Source organism: Macaca thibetana, chromosome 2 (assembly GCF_024542745.1).
Source record: "Macaca thibetana thibetana isolate TM-01 chromosome 2, ASM2454274v1, whole genome shotgun sequence".
NCBI lineage: Eukaryota > Metazoa > Chordata > Mammalia > Primates > Cercopithecidae > Macaca > Macaca thibetana.
In genome coordinates, this window is record NC_065579.1 from 9,886,582 (window position 1) to 9,908,669 (window position 22,088).

The following is a 22,088-nucleotide window of genomic DNA, read 5'->3' on the forward strand; positions in this document are numbered from 1 at the left end:
GTAGTAGCTTCTGTATTTTTATCAATTATTGACCACTGTGTAAAAACATAAAATAAAATACAAGAAAAATATACTCTGTTAGCTAATGTTCTAATAAAACACAAATACACACACACACACACACACACACACTTTAGATATTTTTAAGGAAGTAGCAAAGGACCCAATATTCACCAATATAGAAAGTTAACATCCTTGAAGTGTGCAATTGTTAATGAAGACATTTCATCTAATGTGGAGCTCAAGATGAAGCTTCCCCACCATCTGTGAGTTCACTTGTACGTGTCCAATGACAAGGAGCTCATTACCTGATAAGACAGCCCCTTCTGTAGCAGAAAAGTTACCACTGCTAGAAAGTTTTCTGCAGCTGAAGCCTCTATTCCCATAAGTACCACTTACTGGCCCTACCTCTGCCCTCTAGAATCACAAAACCTCTAATACATAGCGGACCTTTATATATTTCAGGTAATTTATTTGTTTCCCACTCACTTTACATCTTTATGTGTTTCAACTTTAATCAGTCTAGTTCTTCCCCTTTTTAAAAAGTAGCCTTACAACTCTATAACCAAATGTTAAATATAAATTTTTAAGGCCCAAACTAGTAGCTTTCAAACTTTTCCTTAGCAAAATAAATGGTTTCTTCATGCCAAATCATAAACAAAATCCCAAGTATAAACAGGCAAATTAATAAAACCATTACAGGAGCATTTAAATCATCATACTTTGGCAGAACATACTTTAATTTGGGTGACGCATAAAATGCATTATTGCCCTAGGATCCCCAATATGCTATAAGCCAGACTGGAAACCCACTGCTTTAAAATATTACAATACTGTGAGTGAAGAAAAAACAAAATTAGTATCTTCTTTATCTATATTTTCCTAGTGCCTAATAGAGAGGATATCCCATCATCAGAGCCCAGCAAGTGATTATTATATAAAAGAGAAGGTCAACTTAAACACATGAAAATACTGAGACTTAAGCACTGGGTTTGAGTCATTTTTTTTTTTTTTGAGACGGAGTCTCGCTCTGTCGCCCAGGCTGGAGTGCAGTGGCGCGATCTCGGCTCACTGCAAGCTCCGCCTCCCGGGTTCACGCCATTCTCCTGCCTCAGCCTCCCGAGTAGCTGGGACTACAGGCGCCCACAACCGCGCCCGGCTAATTTTTTTGTATTTTTAGTAGAGACGGAGTTTCACCGTGGTCTCGATCTCCTGACCTTGTGATCCGCCCGCCTCGGCCTCCCAAAGTGCTGGGATTACAGGCGTGAGCCACCGCGCCCAGCGGGTTTGAGTCATTTTAATTCACATTTCAAACACTGTTCTTGAAGGCTCTGTATAAGTAGGATGACCATATATCTCCAATTTATACTTGCTGTTTTGGTGTAATTATTAACTGTGCCCCTTTGCAAAAGTGTCCCAGTTTTGATGATAACTCATATAATCACCTACTTAAAACACTGTGATAATGAGGTTTTGGTCATTTAGTCCAAGTGAATCCTGAATACAGTCAAGTCCTCTCCCAGAAGTTCCATATGGCTAAAGCCCTCCCATACTTTTGAGTTCATTACCGGGGTTGATAAGAAGGCAGAGCAATTAGCAATGGGAAGTAGAGGAGGCTTTGGGGGCTTCCCTGCTTTAGGAGCATGTGCTCTTAAGAAGGAAAGAAGGTACTAAAATGAATCTTCAGGGTAAAAGTAAGATATAGCAGAAATCTAGCAGAAACTATTATCAACGAACCTATTCACTCAGCTTCTTTTTCCTGAAACAAAAATGTCACTTTTTCTTAAAAAAAGTAAAAATAAAAATAAATCAGAGTATTTACTTCAAGTATATCTTTACCACCTGACCCCACACACATGAGATTATCAGTGATTTTATAATATACACTTGGTTACAACTACTAGAAGGACAATATGTTGCCTGATTCTTAATTTGGAGCAAAAAAATATATATGTGTCTAAAATATATCCAAATGCATTCACTAGGGTACAGTGTAAAGGTGGAAGGGATTACTAACAATTATTTCACGTTTCTAAATAGGGGTTACACAGAGTTGAGGGAAAAGTCAGAAGAATTCAGTGCAGGCTCAACATTTCGGAATATTTCAAGGTGGTTTTTTCATTGCCTATTAATTCCACGTGCAGTTGCCTTGTGTCTGGGTGGGTTTTGTTACTGCAGTGGCCTCCCATCTATTCCAACACCACCTCCTTTTTCAATCAGGGTTGCCTTATAAATGCACCTCAGCATCTGGCCAGGATGGTCCCAGTTGCTCATTCTGCTTGTTTTGGAAATTTCTTTTACCCATTTCGCCTGTTTATTGTCAAGACAATGTAGAATTTTTTCGTTAAAATTCAAGAATAATTGACCTGTGAGTTGAACTAACTGTGACTGCATGAAATGCAGGGAAAACAACTATTTAACAACCTCTATGTTTCCTTTTAAGAATAAGTCTATTTAGTGTATTATAAAGAAATCATTTTACATTAATTCTCATTGCAAAACTTGTATTTGGCTGGTGAGGAGGCAAGTGGGGTCAAAACAGTGCAGCGAGGGAGCAACAGCATGGAAAGTTGGCAAGCTTTTTTAAGACAGAACTCCCCCCAGACATGGTGAGCACTGATACGTTATAATACCGCATGTCTCCGTGTAGTACTTTCCAAGATGTTTGAAACCAAAACAGTTTAGAATGCTCTCCCACCTCAGGGTCTTCCCTCCTTATGGCATTTTTCTGATAAATAGGAATTCCCCTCTTAGGGATTCCCTAAAGTAAAACTGTTGCAGTCCATTCTGTTATATAATTAACTACACTGACAAGTAGAGATGTAATAGAACGTAATTGTTACTCTGACTCCAACTTAATATCTACTACACACAAAGTCTTATGGAAGACATGCTCGAAATATGAAAACCATCACCCTTCATATGGTGGATATGGTGGATTGACCTTCAAACTTCCCATATGGCACAGGCTGTCTTGCAGGTAAGATTTGACTGCAAAAGAAATTCTGCCAAAAATATATGTAATTGGCTTGATAGCTGAAAGGCAAAAGTAAGATGGATGACATGTCTCTGCTGTTTGCCCTGTTTTCTGTTAAAAGAATGGCCACACAGACACGGGATTTTTGAGCATCCACATTCTGATATTGAGTCTTCGGCCTGTTGGTTGTCAAAAAGAAGCTGTGACAAAAAGAGTAAGTAGCTGGACTCTTACGTCTCAGGGTCCAGCTACCACCATTCTGACTATGGCTTTTGATCTCTGTTTCACAAGTTTTGTGATGTATTACTGAACTCAGTAATTCCCATGGTGGCTTCACTATTTTCCTCTTTCTTGATTGTAGAAAATGGAATAATATTGTGTAGTTTTGCGATTCATTTCTGGAGACAGCCTCGATCCTGCTCCGTGCAGTCCTTCTAATTACTTCTATACAACACCCTGTATTAAGTATCTTCCACTTAAAATATCTGAAGTGGTTTGTTTCCTCTAGTGAACCCTGACTGAAACTCCCTCAAGATCCTTACAATTTAGTAGCCGATGGCCAATAATGACACTTTATCAACAAGAGACAGGTTCAAATTCATTGTGCAAATAAATCCTGATTGCCTATGCAAAGCACTTGGATCACCTCTAGGAGAAGAGCTGTGCACAGAGAACACCCAGTGCCGTCCCTCTCAGAACTCCCAGTCCAGGGGGAAGAGGCATGCTACGACTCCAGAAGTACTGAGTGATACGGAGGAGGCCAGCAGAAAGCTGAATCTAGTCTAATCTCCGCATACTAGCCTCAGCCCTATCACTCACCAGCCATGTTTTCTAACTGAGGGGGCTAGATGAATGAAAGTCCCTTTCTCTCCAACATTCCACACCTCCACAGATGAGTCTTTGTACTCATAAGGGAATTCACTTGGATTTAAGTCCTAACAAGACTTCCTAAATTTTCAGTTCCCTAAATCTGAAGGTCAGAACACAAAGGTCACATAACACACATGCCTGATACAGTTTAAAAGGGAACAGGAATCCGTGACCCCCAAGTATTCTGTGGTAGCCTACAACTAGAAAGCCTCGAGGAGGAAAATCCAAAATCGTGGTTGCAGTGCTTGTTAAGAACGGCAGAGAACAAACGACGTCGTCAGGGTCTCTCTCTTCTTGGAAAATTTCTGCCTCCATGTCTGACAAGAAGGAAGATTATCTATAGACACCGGCTTCTCTTAAAGTACTCAGACCAATAGGTATAGTAAAAGAAATATTAGGCAAATGCAGTAATGCTTAGATCTCTCAAGAAAAGCCACTAATTTCCTTACGTCTCAGACAAGAAAATCTTTGAAAGTCATAAACGAGAAGGAGTTTTTGTAGACAGAAAGAAAAACAGCAAGAGAGACCTAGTAAAACGTCTAAACCCAGTTCTGGCACCCGCTCCAGTAGTGGCTGCAGGCCAGGGCCTTCCCAGCCTCACTAAGCCTTAATTTCCTCACCTGTAAAATGGAGACAACAGTCCTTCCTGACTTACGCCATGGGTGTTTGTGCTGATCAAGTGAAATACTCAATGGAACGGCATTTTGTAAACAGCAGAATGATATACATATGAAGGAAGATTATTAATAAAGGAATTTCAAAGGAAAGCTATAAATAGTACTTTTAAGCCCAGGCAGCAAAAGAAGATGTAAATATAGCAGTGATTTTACAATTTTGTGATCTAGGGGAAGAAATGGTGATCAGAATTGTGACAAACAATGATGTCCAAAAGAGAAGAGAAACCAGCTCAGCTCTGTCATAATTGTCTCAGTTCCTGTACCACACACAACAATGGAAAGATTGCAGGGAGGGGCAGGAGCAGGCCTGTGACTGTGGCACACCAAAGACATGGAGACACAGCTTCACGAAAATGATGCTTCTACCTCTGTAATAATAACAATCAGAATCTCATACTGTGGGTCCTGTAAGGATTTGAAAGTGGCTTATGCGAGTGACTTCGCCACTTTCTCAGTTTTATCTCTTGGAAGGACCACAACTGGACAGAGTGAGGCCAAATTCCAGGTTTGCTCACCTGGATAAACAGAAATACAAAGGCAGATCTCACCCACAGTTAGATTTCAGGACCCAAAGGGGATAGGCAGGTTCAGACAAGATTCAGGCAACAACTCACTCAGATTTCTTTTTTTTTTCTTTTTTTTTTTTTTTTTTTTTTTTTTTTTTTTTGAGACGGAGTCCCACTCTGTTGCCCAGACTACAGTGCAGAAGCACGATCTCGGCTTACTGCAACCTCCTCCTCCCAGGTTCAAGTGATTCTCCTGCCTCAGCCTCCTGAGTAGCCAGGATTATAGGCTCCTGCCACCACACCCAGCTAATTTTAGTATTTTTAGTAGAGATGGGGTTTTGCCATGTTGGCCAGGCTGGTCTTGAACTACTGACTTCAGGTGATCCGCTCACCTTGGCCTCCCAAAGTTCTGGGATTACAGGCGTGAGCCACCGCACCCAGCCTCAGATTTCTAAGAGAACGTGGAGGTCTCTTACTAAGCAGTAGGTCAAGCACAGCCAAAACTGCTCAGAATTGAGTGAGGCAAAGTGCCCTCCATCCTCAATCCAACGCAAAGAGGCCAGGTTAGCAGACAAGTAAGAACTGAGCCAAAAGTCAAGTCCCAGGCCCTTGGGCACAAAGGCAAAGGAGGAGTTCTAGTTCTGAAGCAAAACGGTGACCTATTAGTCTGTACTGGGGTGGAGATGTCACAAAGCTCTCCAGGGTATTGGGACATCAGGTGACAGGGAGGTGAAATAAGTGAGATAAATTAACCCTACCTATAATTCACATAAAAACAGACCTCAGTGGCACACAAATATACCAAACGCACACATACACACACACACACAGCTTAAATAATAATCAGGGAAATATACATTAAAACAGGCATGAAGTACTTTTTCAAACAGTTTACCAAAAAATTGAAAGATTCATAAAATCCACCGTGGGACAGGATTTGTCAGGAAATTAACCTTCACAATATTATGATTCTTCTTATAAACATACATATTCTCTATTCATTTATTTAGGAGACATATTACATATTGTCTATTGATGCTTTTGCACCACAAAGCATTGAGGACCTGTGACAGAGACCATCTGGCTCACAAAGCCTAAAATATTTACTACTTGGCTCTTTACAGAAAAAGTTTGAGGACCTCAGGTATAAACTTAAAAAGTTACTGCTTTCAGTGAGTACAGATATAACCAATTTCTTCTCTGTCTGAAGACTTTTGCTAGTTTTATTTTTTAACATGACCACTAATTTATATCAGGGTTTACTGTGATCCATACTCATGATGTAAGTTTTTCATTAACGCTGACCAATTATCCCAATGCTATGAGAATAATCCTTCCTTTTTGGAACATATCAAGGTGGTTCTTTTATTGCCTATTAATTCCACGTGCAGCTGCCTTGTGTCTGGGTGGGTTCTGTTACTGCTGTGACCTCCCATCTATTCCAACACCACCTCCTCCTTCAATCAGAGTTGCCTTATAAATGCACCTCAGCATCTGGCCAGGATGGTCCCAGTTGCTCATTACGCTTACTTTGCAAATTTCTTTTACCTGTTTTGCCTGTTTATTGTCAAGACAATTTAGAATTTTTTGGTGAAAATTCAAGAATAATGGACTTGAGAGTTGTACTAACTCTGATTGCATGAAATGTAGGGAAAACAACTACTTAACAACCTCTATGTTTCCAGTTAGAAATAAGGCATGTCTCAATTTAGTCAAACCGTCCTGCATGTGACTCAAAAACGCCCTAGAACCTTTTATAAGACATGCACAATTCTCACTAAAATGTTTCCTCTTTGATTTGCTGTGAATGGGATCCTAAAGATTGGAAAGTACTCATCTTCAAATGCAATTAAAAAAAAAAAAAACTGGAAATGAGGCCTGCGGAAACATATCTAAATTTACAAATAACCAGAGAAATGCTAATACCAAAAAAACAACATATTTAAGACTAGCGTGATAGCAGAGATACTGACTCACTCACACATTGCTACTAAAGCTAAAAAGAAAGAATCCCTTTCATAAGACAAGGCATCAATAGATATAAATAACCATAAAAATATTAACCTCTGGGCCAGGCAGGGTGGCTCGCACCTGTAATCCCAGTACTTTGGGAGGATGAGGCAGGTGAATTACAAGGTCAGGAGTTCGAGACCAGCCTGATCAACATGATGAAACCCCGTCTCTACTAAAAATACAAAAATTAGCCAGGTGTGGTGGCGAGCACCTATAATCCCAGCTACTCAGGAGGCTGGGGCAGGAGAATCGCTTGAACCTGGGAGGCAGAGGTTGCAGTGATCCGTGATCACGCCACTGCACTCCAGCATGGGTGACAGGGCGAGATTCCGTCTCAAAAAATAAATAAATAAATAAATAAATAAATAAATAAATAAATAAATAAAACAAAAAGTAACCTCTGACCTGCATATCTCAACCCTCAGACATCATGTATAAGATTATTGAAGAAGCAAGCTATATTTATGCATAAATGTTAATCATAGCAAAATTTTAAAATAATGAAACAATTAAGATATGGCAATATCTCAAAGAAATATTAAAGTTATTAAAATTGTAATCATTCAAGAATATGCAGTGATATGGAAAATGCTTAATGTATGTCAAGAGATACACAGCACAATGGGTAATTTAAGCTGATAGCTAAAGACTTGAAAGGAATACACAAATATGATCATGATAGACTGTACTTGTATCTGGGTAATAGATTTATGGGTGACAATTTTATAGTCTACATGTTCTGAACTTGATAGAACGTTGTAACTTTACTCGTACAAGTTTAAGAAGAGGGGACAAATTCTCAAGTGCCTTCCAGATATAAGGTTTGTAATTTCTTCGTCATTAAAGGCAGGAAAATAAGACTCAACGATAAGAAACGCCGTTTCCTAAGGCCCACAGAGCAAGTGGCAGGCAGAAATGGGACTAGAACCCATGTCTCTAGACTTAAGATAGCATATTCTTTTACACAGCATTTTGTATCCTTGTTTTTCTAAAGGCAAACCAACTTTGGGGTCATTATAATGTCTTCGTACATTATAAATAAGCAGTTGAAAATAGTAATATTCAATTACTCTCTAAGACAATGACTGCTTTGAAAACCCTGCAAAATGCTTTGATGGGCTGGAGTTTGAATTAAACTTCTCTTCTGAATATGGCTTACTGAACAGAATAGTGGGCATCAAAGTATGTCCTTCCCCACAATTTCAGAGGTCAGTTAAACATTCACTTAATAGAAAGGGAAAATTGGCTTTGGATGTTTACTTTAGAAACTAAAAAGTCTCAACTTGCATTATTATCACTCTTGGGGAAAAATTCATACAACATTCAGAAGCTAGTAAGAAATATTTCCTTGACTTTTCTCACTGCAGTCTGACAACGATTTGGGCAAAAGAGATTTATACACCTGCATACACAATGGATAACCACAATTAGTTTCTAATATACTGTGATGCCTAAAGATAACATTGGGAGCTCACATCTATTCCAATGCAATGTGAATTTTGAGGGGTTGTAATTAGGTCCCAGTGGAGGTAATATTTAGAAAGGAACAAGGTAAAAGAAATCATCTACTAAAAGACAGTCATGAATAAATGGCTAATTAGGCAGAGACATTATGTGTGTGTGTGTGTGTGTGTGTGTGTGTGTACATGCGCCCGCATGTGCATGCTATGATTTAAGTGCTATCTATTGAAGGTACACTTTCCAAGAGACTGAGCAACCACTTCTAGCAATTGGTGAGATCATTTCCTATTTCCTGATATGCTGGAGAACTTTCTTCCTAATTCTTTGGGTTTTCTCAATGTTGAAATACACATCAATCATTTCTCAAACCTTTTTTTGTTCACCTATTGAAAAAAGAATAAATTCTTCATTCCCTTGTGATATTATTCAAATCATGATACAATTAAAATGGTGGGACTAGGACTCAGGGTGAGGCAGAAGCCAAGTAAAATTTGAAATACAAAAGAAGAATCATCTCAGTAAAGATAATTTTGGGGTTAAATGCATAAAGAAAGAAGAGTACACTAGCAACTTCATGAGAGCCCCCACTCAGGTTAATCTTTTCTTCTCACATATTCCTAATGCAGACTTTATCGGAAAGTACCAGCCTACCTAGTGTTAGAATCTTCCTGTTAAAATATCTATATCCTCCAACAGATGCACAACAGCTCTTTAGGGCAGAAACTACGCCTTTATCATCTTTTTCAGTCAAGAAGCATGTTCCACAACGCTTGGTAAAGAGTCTCAAATATTTGCAGAATTAGATTAAACACTTGCTTCTTTGTAGGGTGAATCAGAGAAATCTGCAGAGATATGCAGCTAATTTTATTTTAGATAGCGTTCCATACCACAAGTATGGAAACCTAAGTACAGTCCTCATTATCTTTATTTATTTGTTTGTGACACTTTAATAGTGTCTGTAACTTACATAAGTTTAGAAAGCACAGCAAGTCTTCCCACTGTGTGGCCACACTCAGCCCAACAAACCCTCAGGGTCCATCCACCACCAGCAAGGGCCCTTCCCCTCTCAGCTCTGCCATGAGGAAGGAACAACTGAACCCTCTCTTCCCCGCCCCACACGCTTACTCAATCATCCAACAAGTCCTGTGTTAATACAGAGAGAACTGAAATAGTTGCCTTAAAAGAGATTTTGTAAAGTTCATAAATATCTCCAGTCCAAGGTAAAAAGTGAAACATTGAATAAAGGAGCTACAGCTAATGCACTATGGGAAGGTGAGGGATTCATGGGAAAGAAATCAGTTCTCAGTTGAGGTGGACGGATGGAAAAAAATAAGAGGAGATTCCATCAAGGAGTTACATTTCAGCAAGGCCATAAAGGATGTACTGTCGAAAATAAGCAAGCAAGTAGATCCCTAAAGAAAACAGGGGTAGGTGTGTGTGAACATCCCAAGGAGAGGCAAAGTCTTGACAAGAAAGGCTGGGTACTGGTCTGTATCTTTCGATTACTCCAATATAATCTCATTTGACCCATAGGGTAAACATACAGGAGACAGCAGAAAGATGTACTATGTAGGGCATGCCTCTCTCTCTCTGGCCCTACAAATGCATCATGGAAAGGACCCTGGGACTTCTGAAATGTTTTTAGACAGAGTCTCGCTCTGTAGCCAGGTTGGAGTGCAGTGATGCAATCTCAGCTCACTGCAACCTCTGACTCCATGGTTCAAGCGATTCTCCTGCCTCAGCCTCCTGTGTAATTGGGATTACAGGAACCTGCCACCATGCTTAGCTAATTTTTGTATTTTTAGTAGAGACGGGGTTTCACCATGTTGGTCAGGATGGTCTCGATCTCCTGACTTCATGATCTGCCCGCCTCCCAAAGTGCTGGGCTTATAGGCATGAGCCACTGCACCCGGCCTTCTGAATTTTTTTCTTCTGAATACCTAGACAACTGAAGATAGTTTGAGTCCCTTAATAAATACCTGGATCATCAGGGTTGTCCATCTGCTAAGTGATTCTGTCCCCATTATAAACCATATATATATATATGGTGTGTATATATGTATGTAGATCTACACACACACACACACACACACACACACACACACACACTACCATAACTAAAAAGGCAAATAGACTTGGAAAAAATGTTTGGAACAAATAGGTCAGGCAGGAAGTTAATAAATATTTTGAATCCCAAATAAAGAAAGCAGGCACAAACTCAATAGATCAAATGGTCAAGGGCACGAACTTAACACTTCATAAAACAATACGTAAACTTCGTCAAAGGCACACGGAACAAAATATTTCTAATGGTCAGAGATGATGAGAATTAAAACAGTGGAGTACCATTTTGAACATATTGGGTATTCTATTAGCAAGAACTAAACAAACTAAACCACAGTTACCTCTTTCTAAGGAGAGGAACGTGTAAAACAAATGTGGTCTGATAAATGAGAACATTTGCTGCTGGTGGTGTCAATGATTAACGTCTCTTTGGAAATGACATGCTGGTAATTATTTCAAGAGCCAAAATGTAAATGCTATTTGACCCAAACATCCCACTCTTGAGATTCTGTCTGAAGTATAAATCTAGTGGAAATAAAAGAATAATATATAATGAATTCCAAAGTAAATTGGAATATGTAGCAACATTGAAATTTAAAAATAATGTTAAGTGAAAGAAGTAAATTATTCTGCATATATTATAATTGAAACATTGTCAAAATACATTCAGCGTTGAGCAAGGATTGGCTGAAAAGGAAGAAGGAAAAGTAAGGAGAGGTTCAGAAATTGAGGTTCTGAATAATGGTCTTCTTCATTCTTGTTGAAATTCTTTTGAAAATTTACATAATTGTTGTTTTAATATTATTAAGATTTTTTTGTAATTAAAAGTACTGAAGAAACTGTAAAGACATCCATATATAGTATACATCTTTTAGATAAAATGTGTCCCTATCTGTGGCATACCATGCTAAGGAAGTAAGAAAAAAGCAGAGAAAATTGAGAAATATAATAACAACAATAAGAATCAATTAAAATTAATCATACATGTCCATAGTGTCTACATTCAACATGACAAAAGAAACATACTAAATTTTCTCGCTAATACCCAGCAAAATATAGTCTGTGTCTGGTGTCATTCCTGATTACGTCTAGGAACAAATGTACCACAACAGGATAAAAAAGAGAAGCAAATTTCAGCTAGAATTAAATAGAATAGGACCCAAAAATAGAATCCTCATAAATTTTTAATATGTGATCAACGTCAGTAATTTCATCCAAAAAACTTTAAAAATAATAAAGGCAAAAATAGAAGCTTAACACCAGTATGCCTTAGTGCAAAGCACTGAATAGGCATTGTTTATAAACCAGAACCCAGATTGACTTGAACCAAATATAGGAGTAACCCTCTCTTGGCCTTAGTTTTCTAAGAGGTAGGTGGGTCCTATGTCCCTACGGGGTTTGAAGAGTCAGTAGACACACTAAGGTCATCATTGCTGGGACAGAGTAAGAACTTCAGGAGACATCCACCTCAGATGGTGAGAGGAAGTCACAGGTCACAGAGGATAAGAGGGGGAACCAGGAAAGTCAAAGAATGGGCTCTTTAAGGAGACATTAACATCCCACTAATTTCCAGGAAAAAAATCTTCAGAATAAATCTTCAAAATAAATTCTGTAATAAAAGGAACAACAACAACAACAAAAGTGAAGAAATGAAACCATAATTAGCCCTGTACATTTAAAAGTCAATACACAGAGCACTGTTTTAGGTATGAAGGAGAGTTAAAAAGAAAAGTGTCTAAAAGAGTTTAGAGTTAACCCAGAGAGTGGGAAAAAACAAACAAACATCATAATTACACATGCAAATGTAGAAAAAGGTATTCATTTTGTTTTAAAAGGCTCTTTTTAAACAGCTATCACATCCATTATTCACAGTTAAAAACTGGACACCAATTCTGTGAGATAGACAGTGTAGACCTAGTTATTAATGTCATTTTATTAACTTAGAATTTGATGCTGAAAGAAAATCAATCAATGAATTACACAAATAGCAAATAACAAAGCCTAGATTCAATGCATGGGTCTACTGATCTCTAGACAAATATGATTTCCACTATATTGTGTCCTTTTCCTTCCAGCTTTAGTAAATGCAGGAGACCTGTACAAACACACAATTCATACAATTGAGTGACAAAAGTAGACTTACAGGAATTCAGAGACCAATGTCTATGGCCTATATTAGGAAAGATTAAAAGGGAGTATCTAGGCAAATGGGATATGAACTGGGTGCCAAACTGTAGAAGGAATGGAGAAAGCAGGGCTTTTTTCTCTACCTTCAAACATTCCCTGGCTGAGCGTGATGGATTATGCCTGTAATTCTACCACATTGGGAGGCTGAGGCAGGAGGATCACTTGAGCTCAGGAATTGGAGACCAGCCTGAGCAGCATAGCAAGACCCCTGTCTCTACAAAATATAAAAAGAAAATAGCTGGGTGTGTTAGGTCACACCTGTAGTCCCAGCTACTCTGGAGGCTGAGGTGAGAGGAGAGCTTGAGTCTGGAACGTGGGCAATAGAGCAAGACTCTGTTTCAAAAAATATATATATTTATATATATCTTACATATTTTTATATATATGATATATATAATATATATCACATATAAATATATGATATATATTATATTATATGATATATAAATATATATCTCAAATATATATCATATATGATATATATCTCTCAAATATATGTCATATATGATATATATATCTCAAATATATGTCATATATGATATATATATCTCAAATATATATGATATCTCAAATATATATCATATATGATATATATCTCAAATATATATATCATATATATGATATATATATCTCAAATATATCATATATATCATATATCATATATATGATATATATATCTCAAATATATCATATATATATCATATATCATATATATGATATATATATCATATATATGATATATATACACACACACGCATATAGAGAGTTCCCTAGTCTTGATCTTTCTTCTAATCTCCAGCTTTAACTATAAGGCAATTCATTTGCAAAGCTCTCAAAAGTGAAAAGCTCAAACACCTCTCAGGCTACCCCCAACTGATGTAAAAGTGAAGCTTCCTTCACTATTTCGTATTTCAATGAATGACACAATCCAGGCCCCCGAATCAGAAAGTGGGTGCCTACTCCTGTGTACCAGTGTAAAGCACTGGCTTCGGGTTCTTTGCTTTCCCCAACCTTATTTCATGTGAGGGAACTCCTTTGAGAACCTTCTAGGGTTCAGAGATGTTGGCCACAGAAGAGGAGGACAGTCCATTATAGTAACATGAAAATATGCAATTACCAATAATTCCACCTAATCCAATAATTCCAATAAGGTAAATGCTCAGTAAATGCTTGCTGAAGAAAGAAAGGAAAAGGGGGAAGAAAGGAGAGCAGAAGAGGAAAGAAGAGAAGGGGATAAGAAGGAGAAAAGAGAAAAGATGAAAATCAATGGCAGAAGCAAAGGTCAAAAAGGATCATTTTAAATTAAATTTAGAAATTATGTGTTAAAGCCTCATAATCTGACTTTGGGCATGTTTGCATTCATGTCACATGTTAACAGCTACGTGTCTTTAATCACAGGACCATCTGAGACATGTTTCACTTCTTTCTGGGTCTCCACTACCCATTTATTAAAGGAGACTCCATCAACTCCAGAGTCTATAAAAGGTAAATTAGAATAGTGCAAAGCAGGCATGAAGGTTGAAAATGCAGAAGGATGAAGACATAGGCTCTGGGGTTAGAGTCCAGGGTCTGAATCTAGGTTCTGTCACCTACTAACTCTGTGACCTTGGGCAAGTCAACTTAACTACTGTATGATTCAGTTTCCTAATCCATGAGAATGGGCTGTAAAGACTGAATGAAATAACACAAGTCTTGTACAAGGCATAGTGTAAATACTCAATAAAAGTTCAATATTGTTGGTGGATAAATGATTCTTCCCCTTTACAGGGATGCAATCCATCTGAGAATTTTATGGGGGAGAAAAATACACCTCCACGCAATTAAAGATAATTTTGCAAACAATTTCAGGAGGTTCATGGACCACTAAACCTTAATTTAATAACCTTTGAACCACGTAATCTCTAAAATCCTTCCTCTTGCAAAAGCCTGTGACATGAGTAGCTCAGAAACAAGCAATGAGGAATTTCTCTTGGCTACAAGAGATGCAAACACAGGTCAGCTACCCTTGGGATACCTTTGTCTTCCATTTGATTGGCAGGAATCTGTCAAATAAACATAAGGGACGTACTCAGGGCCATGAGTCCAAAGGAAATCAAAACAAGGATAGACTCAGTATCTAAAATGACAGGTCAGAGTTCTGCAGAGGCAAACAATGACCCAGAAGAGGGCCTGCTTTCTCATAATATGATAAAAAATATACATAGTAGGGTTTGCCATGAAAACGCTGCCTCATGCCAAGTGCCCAAAGGACAACATTTATAACTATAATCTATCAAGTTTAATTTTGCACCATACCTCTAGGAGTTTAAAACATAATTATAACAGAAAAGAAATCATCTGTGCTTTTGCTACTTGCTCCAGCTAACAAACATAAAAAGTAAGAGGCAGTGGAATATGAGGGAAAAGGACTTGGGAGTGAGGTGTTCATGATTTCACACCTGGTTCTCCACTACCAACCTGGGTGACCTTACAGCTGCATCAATTTTTCTTATTATGGGGGAGAAAAATACACTTCTCAAGCCTTATCACTCCCCTCTCAGAAACATCGGCATCCCAGAAAAAGTCTAAGCATTCATAATCTCCATGGTCTGCTCCCAAGTTATATTTCTTACTTCAATTCCTGTAACATTTCCCACAGGCCCTGGTCAGCAGACCCAATAGTCTACTTTCAATCTTTCAAACATAGACTATAATTTCTTACAAAGGTTAATCTCTTAGCTCTCCCTAATACATCATTTTGGGGTAAACTTTCTTCTATTCTTCACCAATCAAAAGCCTACTTATGCTGCAACATAGATAAATCTTGAAAAGATTATGCTAACTCAAAGAAACACAGTAACAAAAGACTACATATTGTGTGATTCCATTTATATAAAATGTCCAGAATGGGCAGCTTCACAGATTATCAAGTAGATTCATGGTTGTTTAGTACTGGACACAAGAGGTTTGAGAGAAATAAGAAATGACCACTGTGTGTTTTTGTTGTTCTTGTTGTTTTGGGTTTTTTGTTGTTGTTGTTGTTTTAGTTTTCTTTTTGGTGAAGAAGATGTTCTAAAATTGATTTTGGGGATGGTCATGTAACTCTATGAATATACTAAAAACTACTGAATTCTACTCTTTAATTGGGTTAATTAATTAAATAATATCTCAAGAGAGCTCTCGTTAAGAAAACTTGCCCATCCAACTAGTCTCTTCGAAAGTTGTAAGAATTGATTCTCCCCACCCTATCAGGGTTAAACTACTTCAACCAAGCCCCCTCAGAATGTCATTTGTATCTCTGGTTAACATATTTCATTGTGGCTGGCAATATAATTACTTTGGGTTAGTCTTGTGTCTGCCTCACCAACTAAACTATGGGTGCTTTCAGACAAAACCAAACTTGTGTCTTACGTTTCCATACCAGGATCTCTGCTAATCATTAGTTTCTTCTGCGCAAATTAGAAAAAAAAAAAGAAAGAAAATGGTCTTCGTCTTGGCCTGGCTAGTGGGGAGGGCAGGATTTCAGCCCTACTTGCCTTCCTGCCCTCAAGCAAGGCACAACTTGAGCAGCTGTAAGCAGTAGCCCTGCCCACACCCTTCCTCTTCTCACCCCCAGCAGTCCAATAAAGTAATTAACACATGAAAGGCACTCAATAAACAAATAAATCCTCCTGGAATGAAAATGATAGGTCTGAAAACATTTCTTACAACAAGACACTCCCAGATTCAGATTCAAGCAGGAAGCTCAAGGCTTTGTATTTGGGGTTTGTTTTTTAACCAGTTGTTTATTTTCATGTTATTTAACAGTGACATGAAGTGTTTTTCTTACTAATTGGATTCAAGGAGCTTGTGTGTACATATGAAATAGAGTGAATTATTTTAACAAATCTATGTAGTAAGGAAAAACATAAATTTATCTTATATTAATTTATAATTGCTAAAAAGCGTCATGATACTACGAAAACCTACCATTTATAGAGGGGGACAAAAAAGAAGACACTGAGAGGAGCTGTTCTGTCAAGCCAATTTTGAAAAAGTCTTTTCCCCTTTCAACTTCTACAACACTTGGGTTGGGCACGGAAGGCTTTCTATGTTATATGAGAGGCATCTCTGTCTAAGCCCACTCTCCCATGCCTCCGTCAACAGGCTAACTCCACATCCTTGGGGAAACACACCTCTCCCCACAAACTGGGCCAGAGGGAGAAAAAAAACCCTTATAAAATTCCCACAACTGGCCAGGCGTAGTGGTTCACGTTTGTAATCCCAGCACTTTGGGAGGCCAAGGTGGGCGGATCACTTGAGGTCAGGAGTTCAAGACCAGCCTGGCCAACATGGCAAAACTCCCTCTCTACTAAAAATACAAAAATAATTAGCCAGGTGTCCTGGCGCGCACCTGTAATCCCAGTTGCTAGGGAGGCTGAGGCAGGAGAATCGCTTGAACCCAGGAAGCAGAGGTTGTGGTGAGCTGAGATCACGCCACTGCACTCCAGCCTGGACAACAAGAGCGAGACTCCGTCTCAAAAAAAAAAAAAAAGAAAAAAATAATAATATACATATATTTATATAGATATATTATATAGATATTTATACATATATATGTATAAATATATATTTTACATATATATATTGATATATACATATTTATACATATATATTTATATATACATATATATTTATATATTTTTTTATATATATTTATATATATATTCCTACAACACTCAGTCTTCCCTCTGTGGCACCTCTCACAACTATAATTACATAATTATTTGTAAAATTATTAATATGATGTTTTTCTTCCCTAGACCAGAAACCCTGTGATGAAAAGGCTTGTACCTGCCAGGTGCCCACAGTTCCAATGGCATGCCTGATATCTCATCATGGTGGGCATCGAAGATTATTTGACTGAATTAACAAATCTCCCCTCTTCAGAATATGAGGTTTTTGAAAGCAGGAACTGTATCTAATTCATTTTGTATCCCCAATTTTGCCTTGTTCAGTGTAGATAATATCTAATAATTCATATATAAATGAATGTAGGTAATTCACATATATATGAATGAATGAGTGACCCCCATAGTGGGTCATTTAATGGGGACTGGACAGGCTATTCATGATAGGTTAATGGTAAAATAAGTACATTGAGCGGGTTAATAGTTACTGGTCCCAATAAGAGATCTTGGAGCAGCACCATACAGAGAAGGAAGGCAAAGTCAGAAATTGAAGATGTTCATGGTATAAGATTTACATCAGTTTCTTTGGGCTCCAAGAGTTAATTTTCTCCCAATTTCCATGGGTGTGACTCTTTCCCATAAACAAATGGTCTACAAATTTTGTGTTGTATATAAGCAGAGCCCAAGAAAACCAAGTCTTCAGAAAAAATAAAACAAAACAATGGCAAAGCAAAACAAAGCTGCAATAGCCAAGAGACACCAGTAGAGTTACACAGGTGTGAGAAAAATCAGGGTCCATAATGTCATGTAGAAAATGTGGCCCTTTCACTAAAGGGCCACAGCGTGAAACAGGTTTCCCCTATAGAAAGACTTGTCCAGATTCGTGCCACAGCGACATCCTCAAATCGCTTTCCCAGTCCCATGTGGGACAATGTGAAAAAAACCATTCTGCCCAACAGCTGGGCAGATGCCAACCCAGGCTTCCTTGAGAGGCTCAAAGGATGGAAAGGATGGACAGAAAACAAACTGCATATACTGTGAGACACTAGCCTACATCATATCTTGCACAAAACACTGGCAATACACATTGAAGTACAGAAAACCTACCATCAAGATGCTGGGAATCTAATTGTGGAGTTAAATAACAACAACTGAAAACCTAAAGGGCTCAATGATAATCATGATGTTGATTAGATGAGGATGCTGACAATATAACATACCTGGGATCGCTAGAGAGTTACCCATGTCTATCTCACTGCCATCATCCTAGGACACAAGAGCAAAGTGTGAACTCCAGCCCCACCAGTTGAAGGCTATGCAGCCTTCGGGAATTTACATGAGCTCTTTGTATAACTGTAGAATGAAAATAATGGCTGTAGTCAGTTAAATGTGGGCTCTGATTAATAATTAGTGACTGGCCAGGTGTCGTGGCTCACGCCTGTAATTCCAACACTTTGGGAGGCCGAGGCAGGTGGATCACGAGGTCAGAAGTTCAAGATCAGCCATGACAAGATGATAGAACTCCGTCTCTACTAAAAATACAAAAATTAGCTGAGTGTGATGGTAGGCACCTGTAATCCCAACTACTCAGGAGGCTGAGGCAGAGAATTGCTTGAATTTGGAAGGTGGAGGTTGCAGTGAGCCGAAATCATGCCACTGCACTCCAGCCTGGGCAACAGAGAGAGACTCTGTCTGAAATAAATAAATAAATAAATAAATAAAAATAATCGGTGACTTAGCCTGTGGGGCCAATGACTGCCTGACAAAATCACAAATGACAGAACAGAAGAACCCTTCCATCCAACCTGAGTCTGTGATTCCTTTACAAAGAGTAAAATTCAGGCCTAGGGAAGGGAAAGGACGTGCCCAAGAACACAGAGGAAATCACCAGCTAATCAGGGTGAGCTGCCAGGCCTGCTGATTCACAATGCCCAGCACTGGTCATGGGCACACTAGGGTTGCTGTCAGAATGAAGTGAGCTTATAGATGGAAAGCACTTAAAACAGTACCTGGCTCAAAGGCAGCAGTGTGTGGTTGCTATGATTATTGATGATAATAATGCCTTACACATATGTATGAGGTGCTTTGTAGTTTACAAAGCCTTTTCATATCTATTATCTCATTTAATCCTCACAACAACCCCAGGAGATTGACAAGACAAGAATCATGACTCCTGAAGCCCAAAGGGAAAAACGATTGTTTGATTTCCCCAGGATCTCACTACTAGTTGGCAGAGAGGTGCAGCTTAGAACCCGTATCTTCCATTACTAAGCTTAATGTACTTCCCTTCACACGATGCTATCCACAGATAGCATCCTCTTAATGGAGAATTTAAAAAACAAACCTTTCCTATGATCCCTAACCCATCAAATGCTTCTACCTAAAACAAGAAACTCAGAGGCATGAGAACTGACTTTTGTTGCTACCACTAGGTTAAACCTAGCAGAAAGAAAGATCTACCTTGGATCTGACCTTCCTTTTCTGTCTATGGAGTGAGATAGTTCCCCAGGTTTAGACATGGGCAGTGAAGAAAGAAGAAAGAAGCTGTAAATGGGGGTGGGAGGAGAAAAAAATCACATAGTGACTTATAACTAGGCAATATCCCTTAAGCACTTGGAGATGAGCTAGTTCATCTCATGGCGATAACTGTAAATACCATCTTGATGTAGTGAATCTGTCTGCTTAAAATAAGACAGAGAGTTAAAATGTGGTGGGTGACCCTCTCTTTCACACACACCTCTTCCTTTAAGGTAAACCAGTTTTCAAAGTGAATAGTATCAAAGGACTGACCCGCGGTAGATGAAGTTCTTTAGAAAAGAAGACATTCCAGGTCCTATAGAGGGTCTTCTCCCCTTGAGCATACAAGGTTCCTAATCATGGCTTTCTTTCATCTGTTCTCTCTCTCTCTCTCTTTCTGTGTGTGTGTGTGTGTGTGTGTGTGTGTGCATGTGTGTGTGTGCAGTATAACAGTTATAACCAAAAGAAACAGTTAACCTCTTTCTTTTTAACAGAGTGTACAAATAAAAGAGGCATTGAACAGGGAAATGACAGGTAAGTAAGAGATCTTTAGTTCCGATTTTGACTTGACTTTAGTTCTGATTTTGTCAGTAACTAATAAGAAGACTTGGAAAGATTACTAAAGCCTTCTGGGCCTCTATTTCTTCATCTGTCAAGGGTGGGCTTGGACAACATCTCTGAGGACCCTTCCAGCTTAACAAAAAGCTAATATCCTAAAGAAAAAAAAAAAAAAAGGCATGATGGTCAAGCCAACTGTTTCTGAAAAGTTAAAAAAGGGTGTTGTTTCTTCCACAAGCCCTGGTTTTGAATGCGAAAAGTATGCCACAGTTTAAAATCACCCATATTTGTGCCTTTGATGGTGAAAAAGTGTACCACCAGAAGCCAACAAAGTGTTGCTTCAAAACAAGCTATTTTCAGGAACAACTCTCTGAGTTAAAGTGCTAATTCACAAAATTGGTTTGGCTGGTATAACACTGTCTTCTTTCTGCAATTATTAAGCTCTGAAAGGTTTTTATTCCCCCCTCCTAACAACATTTCATTTCAAAACTGTTTGATCCTTAAATAAACCTGTAATTTCTCCTGTGGAGAAGGGAGGGCAGATGGAGGTCTACAGTTTAGCCCAAATGACTTTATACTTCACACAAGATTATTATAAGATGACAGATGTGAACCTTAAGAATTTTAACAATAAAGTCATGCGATCCAAAGAATGTTCCACAGAACACAAGTCTGGGAAATCATCCACAAAATGGTTCCATTATAAAATAAATTGGACAAAACCTGAATTTAACATAACAGAAAAGAAAGTTGTAGTTATTGCTTTTGCCTGTTGGACTTCTCGGAGTTAAACTTGCTGGGGATGCATGGAGAATCTCCACAATGGGTAGAAATAACAGCAGGAGTCCCAAAGTGATTTGACCATTTATGAACCTAGTATTTCATGGAGCCCATTTTAGAAAAGGCTGCCATGAATATAACAACTGACTAGGACAAGGACATAGCTTTAGACTTGACAGCATCCTTACTCCTGAACGGTAAGTTCTACAATCCAATTAGGAACTTGTACATTTAACTCTATTTTTACTGGCACCATATTTATATACTAACTAGAATGCTAAACTCTATTTTTATCCACACCAGATATATCCATTAACTAGTGTGTTTAACTCTATTTTTATCTATACCAGATCTATTTTATAATAGATGTGACAATAGCCAACTAAAATATTTGGCAGTCAAAGTGATTTCTACTTCTTTTTTTTTTTTTTTTTTTGAGACGGAGTCTCGCTCTGTCGCCCAGGCTGGAGTGCAGTGGCCGGATCTCAGCTCACTGCAAGCTCCACCTCCTGGGTTTACGTCATTCTCCTGCCTCAGTCTCCCGAGTAGCTGGGACTACAGGCGCCCACCACCTCGCCCGGCTAGATTTTTTGTATTTTTTAGTAGAGACGGGGTTTCACCATGTTAGCCAGGATGGTCTCGATCTCCTGACCTTGTGATCCGCCCGTCTCGGCCTCCCAAAGTGCTGGGATTACAGGCTTGAGCCACTGCGCCCGGCCCCGATTTCTACTTCTTGAGATTTTCTTGGAATGTAAAAGAAGCCGTAACCCACTCCGTAAGCCTGGGTTCTCCCTCTGCTACAAACATACCCTGTGATAATAGGCCATGA

At 38.6% G+C, this 22,088-nt stretch overlaps 2 protein-coding genes across 13 annotated transcripts in view; one reads left to right on the forward strand and one right to left on the reverse strand.

Moving 5' to 3' along the window:
• LPP (LIM domain containing preferred translocation partner in lipoma) overlaps positions 1–22,088 on the reverse strand; it is a 739,054-nt gene that overhangs the window by 501,667 nt on the left and 215,299 nt on the right. Inside the window, exon 1 of one of the 9 annotated variants that reach the window (XM_050779296.1) lies at positions 17,128–17,245. The exons of the other annotated variants lie outside the window; for them this stretch is intronic. The gene's annotated coding sequence lies outside the window, so the exon portion shown is untranslated. Of the gene's footprint in view, positions 1–17,127; positions 17,246–22,088 lie in introns of those variants that run through there. 9 annotated transcript variants of the gene reach the window in all.
• The window catches only part of SST (somatostatin), a 1,150,223-nt gene that overhangs the window by 438,228 nt on the left and 689,907 nt on the right, over positions 1–22,088 (forward strand). The window lies entirely within an intron of this gene.